This window comes from Sphaerodactylus townsendi, linkage group LG09, assembly GCF_021028975.2.
Source record: "Sphaerodactylus townsendi isolate TG3544 linkage group LG09, MPM_Stown_v2.3, whole genome shotgun sequence".
Taxonomy (NCBI): Eukaryota; Metazoa; Chordata; class Lepidosauria; order Squamata; family Sphaerodactylidae; genus Sphaerodactylus; species Sphaerodactylus townsendi.
Window position 1 is genome coordinate 69,796,391 of NC_059433.1, and position 15,356 is coordinate 69,811,746.

Sequence of the window (15,356 nt, forward strand, 5' to 3'; positions counted from 1 at the left end):
GGGGGGGTGGGGGGGGGGGGGGGTGGGGGGGGGGGGGGGTGGGGGGGGGGGGGGGTGGGGGGGGGGGGGGGTGGGGGGGGGGGGGGGTGGGGGGGGGGGGGGGTGGGGGGGGGGGGGGGTGGGGGGGGGGGGGGGTGGGGGGGGGGGGGGGTGGGGGGGGGGGGGGGTGGGGGGGGGGGGGGGTGGGGGGGGGGGGGGGTGGGGGGGGGGGGGGGTGGGGGGGGGGGGGGGTGGGGGGGGGGGGGGGTGGGGGGGGGGGGGGGTGGGGGGGGGGGGGGGTGGGGGGGGGGGGGGGTGGGGGGGGGGGGGGGTGGGGGGGGGGGGGGGTGGGGGGGGGGGGGGGTGGGGGGGGGGGGGGGTGGGGGGGGGGGGGGGTGGGGGGGGGGGGGGGTGGGGGGGGGGGGGGGTGGGGGGGGGGGGGGGTGGGGGGGGGGGGGGGTGGGGGGGGGGGGGGGTGGGGGGGGGGGGGGGTGGGGGGGGGGGGGGGTGGGGGGGGGGGGGGGTGGGGGGGGGGGGGGGTGGGGGGGGGGGGGGGTGGGGGGGGGGGGGGGTGGGGGGGGGGGGGGGTGGGGGGGGGGGGGGGTGGGGGGGGGGGGGGGTGGGGGGGGGGGGGGGTGGGGGGGGGGGGGGGTGGGGGGGGGGGGGGGTGGGGGGGGGGGGGGGTGGGGGGGGGGGGGGGTGGGGGGGGGGGGGGGTGGGGGGGGGGGGGGGTGGGGGGGGGGGGGGGTGGGGGGGGGGGGGGGTGGGGGGGGGGGGGGGTGGGGGGGGGGGGGGGTGGGGGGGGGGGGGGGTGGGGGGGGGGGGGGGTGGGGGGGGGGGGGGGTGGGGGGGGGGGGGGGTGGGGGGGGGGGGGGGTGGGGGGGGGGGGGGGTGGGGGGGGGGGGGGGTGGGGGGGGGGGGGGGTGGGGGGGGGGGGGGGTGGGGGGGGGGGGGGGTGGGGGGGGGGGGGGGTGGGGGGGGGGGGGGGTGGGGGGGGGGGGGGGTGGGGGGGGGGGGGGGTGGGGGGGGGGGGGGGTGGGGGGGGGGGGGGGTGGGGGGGGGGGGGGGTGGGGGGGGGGGGGGGTGGGGGGGGGGGGGGGTGGGGGGGGGGGGGGGTGGGGGGGGGGGGGGGTGGGGGGGGGGGGGGGTGGGGGGGGGGGGGGGTGGGGGGGGGGGGGGGTGGGGGGGGGGGGGGGTGGGGGGGGGGGGGGGTGGGGGGGGGGGGGGGTGGGGGGGGGGGGGGGTGGGGGGGGGGGGGGGTGGGGGGGGGGGGGGGTGGGGGGGGGGGGGGGTGGGGGGGGGGGGGGGTGGGGGGGGGGGGGGGTGGGGGGGGGGGGGGGTGGGGGGGGGGGGGGGTGGGGGGGGGGGGGGGTGGGGGGGGGGGGGGGTGGGGGGGGGGGGGGGTGGGGGGGGGGGGGGGTGGGGGGGGGGGGGGGTGGGGGGGGGGGGGGGTGGGGGGGGGGGGGGGTGGGGGGGGGGGGGGGTGGGGGGGGGGGGGGGTGGGGGGGGGGGGGGGTGGGGGGGGGGGGGGGTGGGGGGGGGGGGGGGTGGGGGGGGGGGGGGGTGGGGGGGGGGGGGGGTGGGGGGGGGGGGGGGTGGGGGGGGGGGGGGGTGGGGGGGGGGGGGGGTGGGGGGGGGGGGGGGTGGGGGGGGGGGGGGGTGGGGGGGGGGGGGGGTGGGGGGGGGGGGGGGTGGGGGGGGGGGGGGGTGGGGGGGGGGGGGGGTGGGGGGGGGGGGGGGTGGGGGGGGGGGGGGGTGGGGGGGGGGGGGGGTGGGGGGGGGGGGGGGTGGGGGGGGGGGGGGGTGGGGGGGGGGGGGGGTGGGGGGGGGGGGGGGTGGGGGGGGGGGGGGGTGGGGGGGGGGGGGGGTGGGGGGGGGGGGGGGTGGGGGGGGGGGGGGGTGGGGGGGGGGGGGGGTGGGGGGGGGGGGGGGTGGGGGGGGGGGGGGGTGGGGGGGGGGGGGGGTGGGGGGGGGGGGGGGTGGGGGGGGGGGGGGGTGGGGGGGGGGGGGGGTGGGGGGGGGGGGGGGTGGGGGGGGGGGGGGGTGGGGGGGGGGGGGGGTGGGGGGGGGGGGGGGTGGGGGGGGGGGGGGGTGGGGGGGGGGGGGGGTGGGGGGGGGGGGGGGTGGGGGGGGGGGGGGGTGGGGGGGGGGGGGGGTGGGGGGGGGGGGGGGTGGGGGGGGGGGGGGGTGGGGGGGGGGGGGGGTGGGGGGGGGGGGGGGTGGGGGGGGGGGGGGGTGGGGGGGGGGGGGGGTGGGGGGGGGGGGGGGTGGGGGGGGGGGGGGGTGGGGGGGGGGGGGGGTGGGGGGGGGGGGGGGTGGGGGGGGGGGGGGGTGGGGGGGGGGGGGGGTGGGGGGGGGGGGGGGTGGGGGGGGGGGGGGGTGGGGGGGGGGGGGGGTGGGGGGGGGGGGGGGTGGGGGGGGGGGGGGGTGGGGGGGGGGGGGGGTGGGGGGGGGGGGGGGTGGGGGGGGGGGGGGGTGGGGGGGGGGGGGGGTGGGGGGGGGGGGGGGTGGGGGGGGGGGGGGGTGGGGGGGGGGGGGGGTGGGGGGGGGGGGGGGTGGGGGGGGGGGGGGGTGGGGGGGGGGGGGGGTGGGGGGGGGGGGGGGTGGGGGGGGGGGGGGGTGGGGGGGGGGGGGGGTGGGGGGGGGGGGGGGTGGGGGGGGGGGGGGGTGGGGGGGGGGGGGGGTGGGGGGGGGGGGGGGTGGGGGGGGGGGGGGGTGGGGGGGGGGGGGGGTGGGGGGGGGGGGGGGTGGGGGGGGGGGGGGGTGGGGGGGGGGGGGGGTGGGGGGGGGGGGGGGTGGGGGGGGGGGGGGGTGGGGGGGGGGGGGGGTGGGGGGGGGGGGGGGTGGGGGGGGGGGGGGGTGGGGGGGGGGGGGGGTGGGGGGGGGGGGGGGTGGGGGGGGGGGGGGGTGGGGGGGGGGGGGGGTGGGGGGGGGGGGGGGTGGGGGGGGGGGGGGGTGGGGGGGGGGGGGGGTGGGGGGGGGGGGGGGTGGGGGGGGGGGGGGGTGGGGGGGGGGGGGGGTGGGGGGGGGGGGGGGTGGGGGGGGGGGGGGGTGGGGGGGGGGGGGGGTGGGGGGGGGGGGGGGTGGGGGGGGGGGGGGGTGGGGGGGGGGGGGGGTGGGGGGGGGGGGGGGTGGGGGGGGGGGGGGGTGGGGGGGGGGGGGGGTGGGGGGGGGGGGGGGTGGGGGGGGGGGGGGGTGGGGGGGGGGGGGGGTGGGGGGGGGGGGGGGTGGGGGGGGGGGGGGGTGGGGGGGGGGGGGGGTGGGGGGGGGGGGGGGTGGGGGGGGGGGGGGGTGGGGGGGGGGGGGGGTGGGGGGGGGGGGGGGTGGGGGGGGGGGGGGGTGGGGGGGGGGGGGGGTGGGGGGGGGGGGGGGTGGGGGGGGGGGGGGGTGGGGGGGGGGGGGGGTGGGGGGGGGGGGGGGTGGGGGGGGGGGGGGGTGGGGGGGGGGGGGGGTGGGGGGGGGGGGGGGTGGGGGGGGGGGGGGGTGGGGGGGGGGGGGGGTGGGGGGGGGGGGGGGTGGGGGGGGGGGGGGGTGGGGGGGGGGGGGGGTGGGGGGGGGGGGGGGTGGGGGGGGGGGGGGGTGGGGGGGGGGGGGGGTGGGGGGGGGGGGGGGTGGGGGGGGGGGGGGGTGGGGGGGGGGGGGGGTGGGGGGGGGGGGGGGTGGGGGGGGGGGGGGGTGGGGGGGGGGGGGGGTGGGGGGGGGGGGGGGTGGGGGGGGGGGGGGGTGGGGGGGGGGGGGGGTGGGGGGGGGGGGGGGTGGGGGGGGGGGGGGGTGGGGGGGGGGGGGGGTGGGGGGGGGGGGGGGTGGGGGGGGGGGGGGGTGGGGGGGGGGGGGGGTGGGGGGGGGGGGGGGTGGGGGGGGGGGGGGGTGGGGGGGGGGGGGGGTGGGGGGGGGGGGGGGTGGGGGGGGGGGGGGGTGGGGGGGGGGGGGGGTGGGGGGGGGGGGGGGTGGGGGGGGGGGGGGGTGGGGGGGGGGGGGGGTGGGGGGGGGGGGGGGTGGGGGGGGGGGGGGGTGGGGGGGGGGGGGGGTGGGGGGGGGGGGGGGTGGGGGGGGGGGGGGGTGGGGGGGGGGGGGGGTGGGGGGGGGGGGGGGTGGGGGGGGGGGGGGGTGGGGGGGGGGGGGGGTGGGGGGGGGGGGGGGTGGGGGGGGGGGGGGGTGGGGGGGGGGGGGGGTGGGGGGGGGGGGGGGTGGGGGGGGGGGGGGGTGGGGGGGGGGGGGGGTGGGGGGGGGGGGGGGTGGGGGGGGGGGGGGGTGGGGGGGGGGGGGGGTGGGGGGGGGGGGGGGTGGGGGGGGGGGGGGGTGGGGGGGGGGGGGGGTGGGGGGGGGGGGGGGTGGGGGGGGGGGGGGGTGGGGGGGGGGGGGGGTGGGGGGGGGGGGGGGTGGGGGGGGGGGGGGGTGGGGGGGGGGGGGGGTGGGGGGGGGGGGGGGTGGGGGGGGGGGGGGGTGGGGGGGGGGGGGGGTGGGGGGGGGGGGGGGTGGGGGGGGGGGGGGGTGGGGGGGGGGGGGGGTGGGGGGGGGGGGGGGTGGGGGGGGGGGGGGGTGGGGGGGGGGGGGGGTGGGGGGGGGGGGGGGTGGGGGGGGGGGGGGGTGGGGGGGGGGGGGGGTGGGGGGGGGGGGGGGTGGGGGGGGGGGGGGGTGGGGGGGGGGGGGGGTGGGGGGGGGGGGGGGTGGGGGGGGGGGGGGGTGGGGGGGGGGGGGGGTGGGGGGGGGGGGGGGTGGGGGGGGGGGGGGGTGGGGGGGGGGGGGGGTGGGGGGGGGGGGGGGTGGGGGGGGGGGGGGGTGGGGGGGGGGGGGGGTGGGGGGGGGGGGGGGTGGGGGGGGGGGGGGGTGGGGGGGGGGGGGGGTGGGGGGGGGGGGGGGTGGGGGGGGGGGGGGGTGGGGGGGGGGGGGGGTGGGGGGGGGGGGGGGTGGGGGGGGGGGGGGGTGGGGGGGGGGGGGGGTGGGGGGGGGGGGGGGTGGGGGGGGGGGGGGGTGGGGGGGGGGGGGGGTGGGGGGGGGGGGGGGTGGGGGGGGGGGGGGGTGGGGGGGGGGGGGGGTGGGGGGGGGGGGGGGTGGGGGGGGGGGGGGGTGGGGGGGGGGGGGGGTGGGGGGGGGGGGGGGTGGGGGGGGGGGGGGGTGGGGGGGGGGGGGGGTGGGGGGGGGGGGGGGTGGGGGGGGGGGGGGGTGGGGGGGGGGGGGGGTGGGGGGGGGGGGGGGTGGGGGGGGGGGGGGGTGGGGGGGGGGGGGGGTGGGGGGGGGGGGGGGTGGGGGGGGGGGGGGGTGGGGGGGGGGGGGGGTGGGGGGGGGGGGGGGTGGGGGGGGGGGGGGGTGGGGGGGGGGGGGGGTGGGGGGGGGGGGGGGTGGGGGGGGGGGGGGGTGGGGGGGGGGGGGGGTGGGGGGGGGGGGGGGTGGGGGGGGGGGGGGGTGGGGGGGGGGGGGGGTGGGGGGGGGGGGGGGTGGGGGGGGGGGGGGGTGGGGGGGGGGGGGGGTGGGGGGGGGGGGGGGTGGGGGGGGGGGGGGGTGGGGGGGGGGGGGGGTGGGGGGGGGGGGGGGTGGGGGGGGGGGGGGGTGGGGGGGGGGGGGGGTGGGGGGGGGGGGGGGTGGGGGGGGGGGGGGGTGGGGGGGGGGGGGGGTGGGGGGGGGGGGGGGTGGGGGGGGGGGGGGGTGGGGGGGGGGGGGGGTGGGGGGGGGGGGGGGTGGGGGGGGGGGGGGGTGGGGGGGGGGGGGGGTGGGGGGGGGGGGGGGTGGGGGGGGGGGGGGGTGGGGGGGGGGGGGGGTGGGGGGGGGGGGGGGTGGGGGGGGGGGGGGGTGGGGGGGGGGGGGGGTGGGGGGGGGGGGGGGTGGGGGGGGGGGGGGGTGGGGGGGGGGGGGGGTGGGGGGGGGGGGGGGTGGGGGGGGGGGGGGGTGGGGGGGGGGGGGGGTGGGGGGGGGGGGGGGTGGGGGGGGGGGGGGGTGGGGGGGGGGGGGGGTGGGGGGGGGGGGGGGTGGGGGGGGGGGGGGGTGGGGGGGGGGGGGGGTGGGGGGGGGGGGGGGTGGGGGGGGGGGGGGGTGGGGGGGGGGGGGGGTGGGGGGGGGGGGGGGTGGGGGGGGGGGGGGGTGGGGGGGGGGGGGGGTGGGGGGGGGGGGGGGTGGGGGGGGGGGGGGGTGGGGGGGGGGGGGGGTGGGGGGGGGGGGGGGTGGGGGGGGGGGGGGGTGGGGGGGGGGGGGGGTGGGGGGGGGGGGGGGTGGGGGGGGGGGGGGGTGGGGGGGGGGGGGGGTGGGGGGGGGGGGGGGTGGGGGGGGGGGGGGGTGGGGGGGGGGGGGGGTGGGGGGGGGGGGGGGTGGGGGGGGGGGGGGGTGGGGGGGGGGGGGGGTGGGGGGGGGGGGGGGTGGGGGGGGGGGGGGGTGGGGGGGGGGGGGGGTGGGGGGGGGGGGGGGTGGGGGGGGGGGGGGGTGGGGGGGGGGGGGGGTGGGGGGGGGGGGGGGTGGGGGGGGGGGGGGGTGGGGGGGGGGGGGGGTGGGGGGGGGGGGGGGTGGGGGGGGGGGGGGGTGGGGGGGGGGGGGGGTGGGGGGGGGGGGGGGTGGGGGGGGGGGGGGGTGGGGGGGGGGGGGGGTGGGGGGGGGGGGGGGTGGGGGGGGGGGGGGGTGGGGGGGGGGGGGGGTGGGGGGGGGGGGGGGTGGGGGGGGGGGGGGGTGGGGGGGGGGGGGGGTGGGGGGGGGGGGGGGTGGGGGGGGGGGGGGGTGGGGGGGGGGGGGGGTGGGGGGGGGGGGGGGTGGGGGGGGGGGGGGGTGGGGGGGGGGGGGGGTGGGGGGGGGGGGGGGTGGGGGGGGGGGGGGGTGGGGGGGGGGGGGGGTGGGGGGGGGGGGGGGTGGGGGGGGGGGGGGGTGGGGGGGGGGGGGGGTGGGGGGGGGGGGGGGTGGGGGGGGGGGGGGGTGGGGGGGGGGGGGGGTGGGGGGGGGGGGGGGTGGGGGGGGGGGGGGGTGGGGGGGGGGGGGGGTGGGGGGGGGGGGGGGTGGGGGGGGGGGGGGGTGGGGGGGGGGGGGGGTGGGGGGGGGGGGGGGTGGGGGGGGGGGGGGGTGGGGGGGGGGGGGGGTGGGGGGGGGGGGGGGTGGGGGGGGGGGGGGGTGGGGGGGGGGGGGGGTGGGGGGGGGGGGGGGTGGGGGGGGGGGGGGGTGGGGGGGGGGGGGGGTGGGGGGGGGGGGGGGTGGGGGGGGGGGGGGGTGGGGGGGGGGGGGGGTGGGGGGGGGGGGGGGTGGGGGGGGGGGGGGGTGGGGGGGGGGGGGGGTGGGGGGGGGGGGGGGTGGGGGGGGGGGGGGGTGGGGGGGGGGGGGGGTGGGGGGGGGGGGGGGTGGGGGGGGGGGGGGGTGGGGGGGGGGGGGGGTGGGGGGGGGGGGGGGTGGGGGGGGGGGGGGGTGGGGGGGGGGGGGGGTGGGGGGGGGGGGGGGTGGGGGGGGGGGGGGGTGGGGGGGGGGGGGGGTGGGGGGGGGGGGGGGTGGGGGGGGGGGGGGGTGGGGGGGGGGGGGGGTGGGGGGGGGGGGGGGTGGGGGGGGGGGGGGGTGGGGGGGGGGGGGGGTGGGGGGGGGGGGGGGTGGGGGGGGGGGGGGGTGGGGGGGGGGGGGGGTGGGGGGGGGGGGGGGTGGGGGGGGGGGGGGGTGGGGGGGGGGGGGGGTGGGGGGGGGGGGGGGTGGGGGGGGGGGGGGGTGGGGGGGGGGGGGGGTGGGGGGGGGGGGGGGTGGGGGGGGGGGGGGGTGGGGGGGGGGGGGGGTGGGGGGGGGGGGGGGTGGGGGGGGGGGGGGGTGGGGGGGGGGGGGGGTGGGGGGGGGGGGGGGTGGGGGGGGGGGGGGGTGGGGGGGGGGGGGGGTGGGGGGGGGGGGGGGTGGGGGGGGGGGGGGGTGGGGGGGGGGGGGGGTGGGGGGGGGGGGGGGTGGGGGGGGGGGGGGGTGGGGGGGGGGGGGGGTGGGGGGGGGGGGGGGTGGGGGGGGGGGGGGGTGGGGGGGGGGGGGGGTGGGGGGGGGGGGGGGTGGGGGGGGGGGGGGGTGGGGGGGGGGGGGGGTGGGGGGGGGGGGGGGTGGGGGGGGGGGGGGGTGGGGGGGGGGGGGGGTGGGGGGGGGGGGGGGTGGGGGGGGGGGGGGGTGGGGGGGGGGGGGGGTGGGGGGGGGGGGGGGTGGGGGGGGGGGGGGGTGGGGGGGGGGGGGGGTGGGGGGGGGGGGGGGTGGGGGGGGGGGGGGGTGGGGGGGGGGGGGGGTGGGGGGGGGGGGGGGTGGGGGGGGGGGGGGGTGGGGGGGGGGGGGGGTGGGGGGGGGGGGGGGTGGGGGGGGGGGGGGGTGGGGGGGGGGGGGGGTGGGGGGGGGGGGGGGTGGGGGGGGGGGGGGGTGGGGGGGGGGGGGGGTGGGGGGGGGGGGGGGTGGGGGGGGGGGGGGGTGGGGGGGGGGGGGGGTGGGGGGGGGGGGGGGTGGGGGGGGGGGGGGGTGGGGGGGGGGGGGGGTGGGGGGGGGGGGGGGTGGGGGGGGGGGGGGGTGGGGGGGGGGGGGGGTGGGGGGGGGGGGGGGTGGGGGGGGGGGGGGGTGGGGGGGGGGGGGGGTGGGGGGGGGGGGGGGTGGGGGGGGGGGGGGGTGGGGGGGGGGGGGGGTGGGGGGGGGGGGGGGTGGGGGGGGGGGGGGGTGGGGGGGGGGGGGGGTGGGGGGGGGGGGGGGTGGGGGGGGGGGGGGGTGGGGGGGGGGGGGGGTGGGGGGGGGGGGGGGTGGGGGGGGGGGGGGGTGGGGGGGGGGGGGGGTGGGGGGGGGGGGGGGTGGGGGGGGGGGGGGGTGGGGGGGGGGGGGGGTGGGGGGGGGGGGGGGTGGGGGGGGGGGGGGGTGGGGGGGGGGGGGGGTGGGGGGGGGGGGGGGTGGGGGGGGGGGGGGGTGGGGGGGGGGGGGGGTGGGGGGGGGGGGGGGTGGGGGGGGGGGGGGGTGGGGGGGGGGGGGGGTGGGGGGGGGGGGGGGTGGGGGGGGGGGGGGGTGGGGGGGGGGGGGGGTGGGGGGGGGGGGGGGTGGGGGGGGGGGGGGGTGGGGGGGGGGGGGGGTGGGGGGGGGGGGGGGTGGGGGGGGGGGGGGGTGGGGGGGGGGGGGGGTGGGGGGGGGGGGGGGTGGGGGGGGGGGGGGGTGGGGGGGGGGGGGGGTGGGGGGGGGGGGGGGTGGGGGGGGGGGGGGGTGGGGGGGGGGGGGGGTGGGGGGGGGGGGGGGTGGGGGGGGGGGGGGGTGGGGGGGGGGGGGGGTGGGGGGGGGGGGGGGTGGGGGGGGGGGGGGGTGGGGGGGGGGGGGGGTGGGGGGGGGGGGGGGTGGGGGGGGGGGGGGGTGGGGGGGGGGGGGGGTGGGGGGGGGGGGGGGTGGGGGGGGGGGGGGGTGGGGGGGGGGGGGGGTGGGGGGGGGGGGGGGTGGGGGGGGGGGGGGGTGGGGGGGGGGGGGGGTGGGGGGGGGGGGGGGTGGGGGGGGGGGGGGGTGGGGGGGGGGGGGGGTGGGGGGGGGGGGGGGTGGGGGGGGGGGGGGGTGGGGGGGGGGGGGGGTGGGGGGGGGGGGGGGTGGGGGGGGGGGGGGGTGGGGGGGGGGGGGGGTGGGGGGGGGGGGGGGTGGGGGGGGGGGGGGGTGGGGGGGGGGGGGGGTGGGGGGGGGGGGGGGTGGGGGGGGGGGGGGGTGGGGGGGGGGGGGGGTGGGGGGGGGGGGGGGTGGGGGGGGGGGGGGGTGGGGGGGGGGGGGGGTGGGGGGGGGGGGGGGTGGGGGGGGGGGGGGGTGGGGGGGGGGGGGGGTGGGGGGGGGGGGGGGTGGGGGGGGGGGGGGGTGGGGGGGGGGGGGGGTGGGGGGGGGGGGGGGTGGGGGGGGGGGGGGGTGGGGGGGGGGGGGGGTGGGGGGGGGGGGGGGTGGGGGGGGGGGGGGGTGGGGGGGGGGGGGGGTGGGGGGGGGGGGGGGTGGGGGGGGGGGGGGGTGGGGGGGGGGGGGGGTGGGGGGGGGGGGGGGTGGGGGGGGGGGGGGGTGGGGGGGGGGGGGGGTGGGGGGGGGGGGGGGTGGGGGGGGGGGGGGGTGGGGGGGGGGGGGGGTGGGGGGGGGGGGGGGTGGGGGGGGGGGGGGGTGGGGGGGGGGGGGGGTGGGGGGGGGGGGGGGTGGGGGGGGGGGGGGGTGGGGGGGGGGGGGGGTGGGGGGGGGGGGGGGTGGGGGGGGGGGGGGGTGGGGGGGGGGGGGGGTGGGGGGGGGGGGGGGTGGGGGGGGGGGGGGGTGGGGGGGGGGGGGGGTGGGGGGGGGGGGGGGTGGGGGGGGGGGGGGGTGGGGGGGGGGGGGGGTGGGGGGGGGGGGGGGTGGGGGGGGGGGGGGGTGGGGGGGGGGGGGGGTGGGGGGGGGGGGGGGTGGGGGGGGGGGGGGGTGGGGGGGGGGGGGGGTGGGGGGGGGGGGGGGTGGGGGGGGGGGGGGGTGGGGGGGGGGGGGGGTGGGGGGGGGGGGGGGTGGGGGGGGGGGGGGGTGGGGGGGGGGGGGGGTGGGGGGGGGGGGGGGTGGGGGGGGGGGGGGGTGGGGGGGGGGGGGGGTGGGGGGGGGGGGGGGTGGGGGGGGGGGGGGGTGGGGGGGGGGGGGGGTGGGGGGGGGGGGGGGTGGGGGGGGGGGGGGGTGGGGGGGGGGGGGGGTGGGGGGGGGGGGGGGTGGGGGGGGGGGGGGGTGGGGGGGGGGGGGGGTGGGGGGGGGGGGGGGTGGGGGGGGGGGGGGGTGGGGGGGGGGGGGGGTGGGGGGGGGGGGGGGTGGGGGGGGGGGGGGGTGGGGGGGGGGGGGGGTGGGGGGGGGGGGGGGTGGGGGGGGGGGGGGGTGGGGGGGGGGGGGGGTGGGGGGGGGGGGGGGTGGGGGGGGGGGGGGGTGGGGGGGGGGGGGGGTGGGGGGGGGGGGGGGTGGGGGGGGGGGGGGGTGGGGGGGGGGGGGGGTGGGGGGGGGGGGGGGTGGGGGGGGGGGGGGGTGGGGGGGGGGGGGGGTGGGGGGGGGGGGGGGTGGGGGGGGGGGGGGGTGGGGGGGGGGGGGGGTGGGGGGGGGGGGGGGTGGGGGGGGGGGGGGGTGGGGGGGGGGGGGGGTGGGGGGGGGGGGGGGTGGGGGGGGGGGGGGGTGGGGGGGGGGGGGGGTGGGGGGGGGGGGGGGTGGGGGGGGGGGGGGGTGGGGGGGGGGGGGGGTGGGGGGGGGGGGGGGTGGGGGGGGGGGGGGGTGGGGGGGGGGGGGGGTGGGGGGGGGGGGGGGTGGGGGGGGGGGGGGGTGGGGGGGGGGGGGGGTGGGGGGGGGGGGGGGTGGGGGGGGGGGGGGGTGGGGGGGGGGGGGGGTGGGGGGGGGGGGGGGTGGGGGGGGGGGGGGGTGGGGGGGGGGGGGGGTGGGGGGGGGGGGGGGTGGGGGGGGGGGGGGGTGGGGGGGGGGGGGGGTGGGGGGGGGGGGGGGTGGGGGGGGGGGGGGGTGGGGGGGGGGGGGGGTGGGGGGGGGGGGGGGTGGGGGGGGGGGGGGGTGGGGGGGGGGGGGGGTGGGGGGGGGGGGGGGTGGGGGGGGGGGGGGGTGGGGGGGGGGGGGGGTGGGGGGGGGGGGGGGTGGGGGGGGGGGGGGGTGGGGGGGGGGGGGGGTGGGGGGGGGGGGGGGTGGGGGGGGGGGGGGGTGGGGGGGGGGGGGGGTGGGGGGGGGGGGGGGTGGGGGGGGGGGGGGGTGGGGGGGGGGGGGGGTGGGGGGGGGGGGGGGTGGGGGGGGGGGGGGGTGGGGGGGGGGGGGGGTGGGGGGGGGGGGGGGTGGGGGGGGGGGGGGGTGGGGGGGGGGGGGGGTGGGGGGGGGGGGGGGTGGGGGGGGGGGGGGGTGGGGGGGGGGGGGGGTGGGGGGGGGGGGGGGTGGGGGGGGGGGGGGGTGGGGGGGGGGGGGGGTGGGGGGGGGGGGGGGTGGGGGGGGGGGGGGGTGGGGGGGGGGGGGGGTGGGGGGGGGGGGGGGTGGGGGGGGGGGGGGGTGGGGGGGGGGGGGGGTGGGGGGGGGGGGGGGTGGGGGGGGGGGGGGGTGGGGGGGGGGGGGGGTGGGGGGGGGGGGGGGTGGGGGGGGGGGGGGGTGGGGGGGGGGGGGGGTGGGGGGGGGGGGGGGTGGGGGGGGGGGGGGGTGGGGGGGGGGGGGGGTGGGGGGGGGGGGGGGTGGGGGGGGGGGGGGGTGGGGGGGGGGGGGGGTGGGGGGGGGGGGGGGTGGGGGGGGGGGGGGGTGGGGGGGGGGGGGGGTGGGGGGGGGGGGGGGTGGGGGGGGGGGGGGGTGGGGGGGGGGGGGGGTGGGGGGGGGGGGGGGTGGGGGGGGGGGGGGGTGGGGGGGGGGGGGGGTGGGGGGGGGGGGGGGTGGGGGGGGGGGGGGGTGGGGGGGGGGGGGGGTGGGGGGGGGGGGGGGTGGGGGGGGGGGGGGGTGGGGGGGGGGGGGGGTGGGGGGGGGGGGGGGTGGGGGGGGGGGGGGGTGGGGGGGGGGGGGGGTGGGGGGGGGGGGGGGTGGGGGGGGGGGGGGGTGGGGGGGGGGGGGGGTGGGGGGGGGGGGGGGTGGGGGGGGGGGGGGGTGGGGGGGGGGGGGGGTGGGGGGGGGGGGGGGTGGGGGGGGGGGGGGGTGGGGGGGGGGGGGGGTGGGGGGGGGGGGGGGTGGGGGGGGGGGGGGGTGGGGGGGGGGGGGGGTGGGGGGGGGGGGGGGTGGGGGGGGGGGGGGGTGGGGGGGGGGGGGGGTGGGGGGGGGGGGGGGTGGGGGGGGGGGGGGGTGGGGGGGGGGGGGGGTGGGGGGGGGGGGGGGTGGGGGGGGGGGGGGGTGGGGGGGGGGGGGGGTGGGGGGGGGGGGGGGTGGGGGGGGGGGGGGGTGGGGGGGGGGGGGGGTGGGGGGGGGGGGGGGTGGGGGGGGGGGGGGGTGGGGGGGGGGGGGGGTGGGGGGGGGGGGGGGTGGGGGGGGGGGGGGGTGGGGGGGGGGGGGGGTGGGGGGGGGGGGGGGTGGGGGGGGGGGGGGGTGGGGGGGGGGGGGGGTGGGGGGGGGGGGGGGTGGGGGGGGGGGGGGGTGGGGGGGGGGGGGGGTGGGGGGGGGGGGGGGTGGGGGGGGGGGGGGGTGGGGGGGGGGGGGGGTGGGGGGGGGGGGGGGTGGGGGGGGGGGGGGGTGGGGGGGGGGGGGGGTGGGGGGGGGGGGGGGTGGGGGGGGGGGGGGGTGGGGGGGGGGGGGGGTGGGGGGGGGGGGGGGTGGGGGGGGGGGGGGGTGGGGGGGGGGGGGGGTGGGGGGGGGGGGGGGTGGGGGGGGGGGGGGGTGGGGGGGGGGGGGGGTGGGGGGGGGGGGGGGTGGGGGGGGGGGGGGGTGGGGGGGGGGGGGGGTGGGGGGGGGGGGGGGTGGGGGGGGGGGGGGGTGGGGGGGGGGGGGGGTGGGGGGGGGGGGGGGTGGGGGGGGGGGGGGGTGGGGGGGGGGGGGGGTGGGGGGGGGGGGGGGTGGGGGGGGGGGGGGGTGGGGGGGGGGGGGGGTGGGGGGGGGGGGGGGTGGGGGGGGGGGGGGGTGGGGGGGGGGGGGGGTGGGGGGGGGGGGGGGTGGGGGGGGGGGGGGGTGGGGGGGGGGGGGGGTGGGGGGGGGGGGGGGTGGGGGGGGGGGGGGGTGGGGGGGGGGGGGGGTGGGGGGGGGGGGGGGTGGGGGGGGGGGGGGGTGGGGGGGGGGGGGGGTGGGGGGGGGGGGGGGTGGGGGGGGGGGGGGGTGGGGGGGGGGGGGGGTGGGGGGGGGGGGGGGTGGGGGGGGGGGGGGGTGGGGGGGGGGGGGGGTGGGGGGGGGGGGGGGTGGGGGGGGGGGGGGGTGGGGGGGGGGGGGGGTGGGGGGGGGGGGGGGTGGGGGGGGGGGGGGGTGGGGGGGGGGGGGGGTGGGGGGGGGGGGGGGTGGGGGGGGGGGGGGGTGGGGGGGGGGGGGGGTGGGGGGGGGGGGGGGTGGGGGGGGGGGGGGGTGGGGGGGGGGGGGGGTGGGGGGGGGGGGGGGTGGGGGGGGGGGGGGGTGGGGGGGGGGGGGGGTGGGGGGGGGGGGGGGTGGGGGGGGGGGGGGGTGGGGGGGGGGGGGGGTGGGGGGGGGGGGGGGTGGGGGGGGGGGGGGGTGGGGGGGGGGGGGGGTGGGGGGGGGGGGGGGTGGGGGGGGGGGGGGGTGGGGGGGGGGGGGGGTGGGGGGGGGGGGGGGTGGGGGGGGGGGGGGGTGGGGGGGGGGGGGGGTGGGGGGGGGGGGGGGTGGGGGGGGGGGGGGGTGGGGGGGGGGGGGGGTGGGGGGGGGGGGGGGTGGGGGGGGGGGGGGGTGGGGGGGGGGGGGGGTGGGGGGGGGGGGGGGTGGGGGGGGGGGGGGGTGGGGGGGGGGGGGGGTGGGGGGGGGGGGGGGTGGGGGGGGGGGGGGGTGGGGGGGGGGGGGGGTGGGGGGGGGGGGGGGTGGGGGGGGGGGGGGGTGGGGGGGGGGGGGGGTGGGGGGGGGGGGGGGTGGGGGGGGGGGGGGGTGGGGGGGGGGGGGGGTGGGGGGGGGGGGGGGTGGGGGGGGGGGGGGGTGGGGGGGGGGGGGGGTGGGGGGGGGGGGGGGTGGGGGGGGGGGGGGGTGGGGGGGGGGGGGGGTGGGGGGGGGGGGGGGTGGGGGGGGGGGGGGGTGGGGGGGGGGGGGGGTGGGGGGGGGGGGGGGTGGGGGGGGGGGGGGGTGGGGGGGGGGGGGGGTGGGGGGGGGGGGGGGTGGGGGGGGGGGGGGGTGGGGGGGGGGGGGGGTGGGGGGGGGGGGGGGTGGGGGGGGGGGGGGGTGGGGGGGGGGGGGGGTGGGGGGGGGGGGGGGTGGGGGGGGGGGGGGGTGGGGGGGGGGGGGGGTGGGGGGGGGGGGGGGTGGGGGGGGGGGGGGGTGGGGGGGGGGGGGGGTGGGGGGGGGGGGGGGTGGGGGGGGGGGGGGGTGGGGGGGGGGGGGGGTGGGGGGGGGGGGGGGTGGGGGGGGGGGGGGGTGGGGGGGGGGGGGGGTGGGGGGGGGGGGGGGTGGGGGGGGGGGGGGGTGGGGGGGGGGGGGGGTGGGGGGGGGGGGGGGTGGGGGGGGGGGGGGGTGGGGGGGGGGGGGGGTGGGGGGGGGGGGGGGTGGGGGGGGGGGGGGGTGGGGGGGGGGGGGGGTGGGGGGGGGGGGGGGTGGGGGGGGGGGGGGGTGGGGGGGGGGGGGGGTGGGGGGGGGGGGGGGTGGGGGGGGGGGGGGGTGGGGGGGGGGGGGGGTGGGGGGGGGGGGGGGTGGGGGGGGGGGGGGGTGGGGGGGGGGGGGGGTGGGGGGGGGGGGGGGTGGGGGGGGGGGGGGGTGGGGGGGGGGGGGGGTGGGGGGGGGGGGGGGTGGGGGGGGGGGGGGGTGGGGGGGGGGGGGGGTGGGGGGGGGGGGGGGTGGGGGGGGGGGGGGGTGGGGGGGGGGGGGGGTGGGGGGGGGGGGGGGTGGGG

At 93.7% G+C, this 15,356-nt stretch overlaps 1 protein-coding gene across 1 annotated transcript in view; it reads left to right on the top strand.

The window, feature by feature from the left end:
• The window catches only part of ZFAT (zinc finger and AT-hook domain containing), a 193,224-nt gene that overhangs the window by 100,185 nt on the left and 77,683 nt on the right, over positions 1–15,356 (top strand).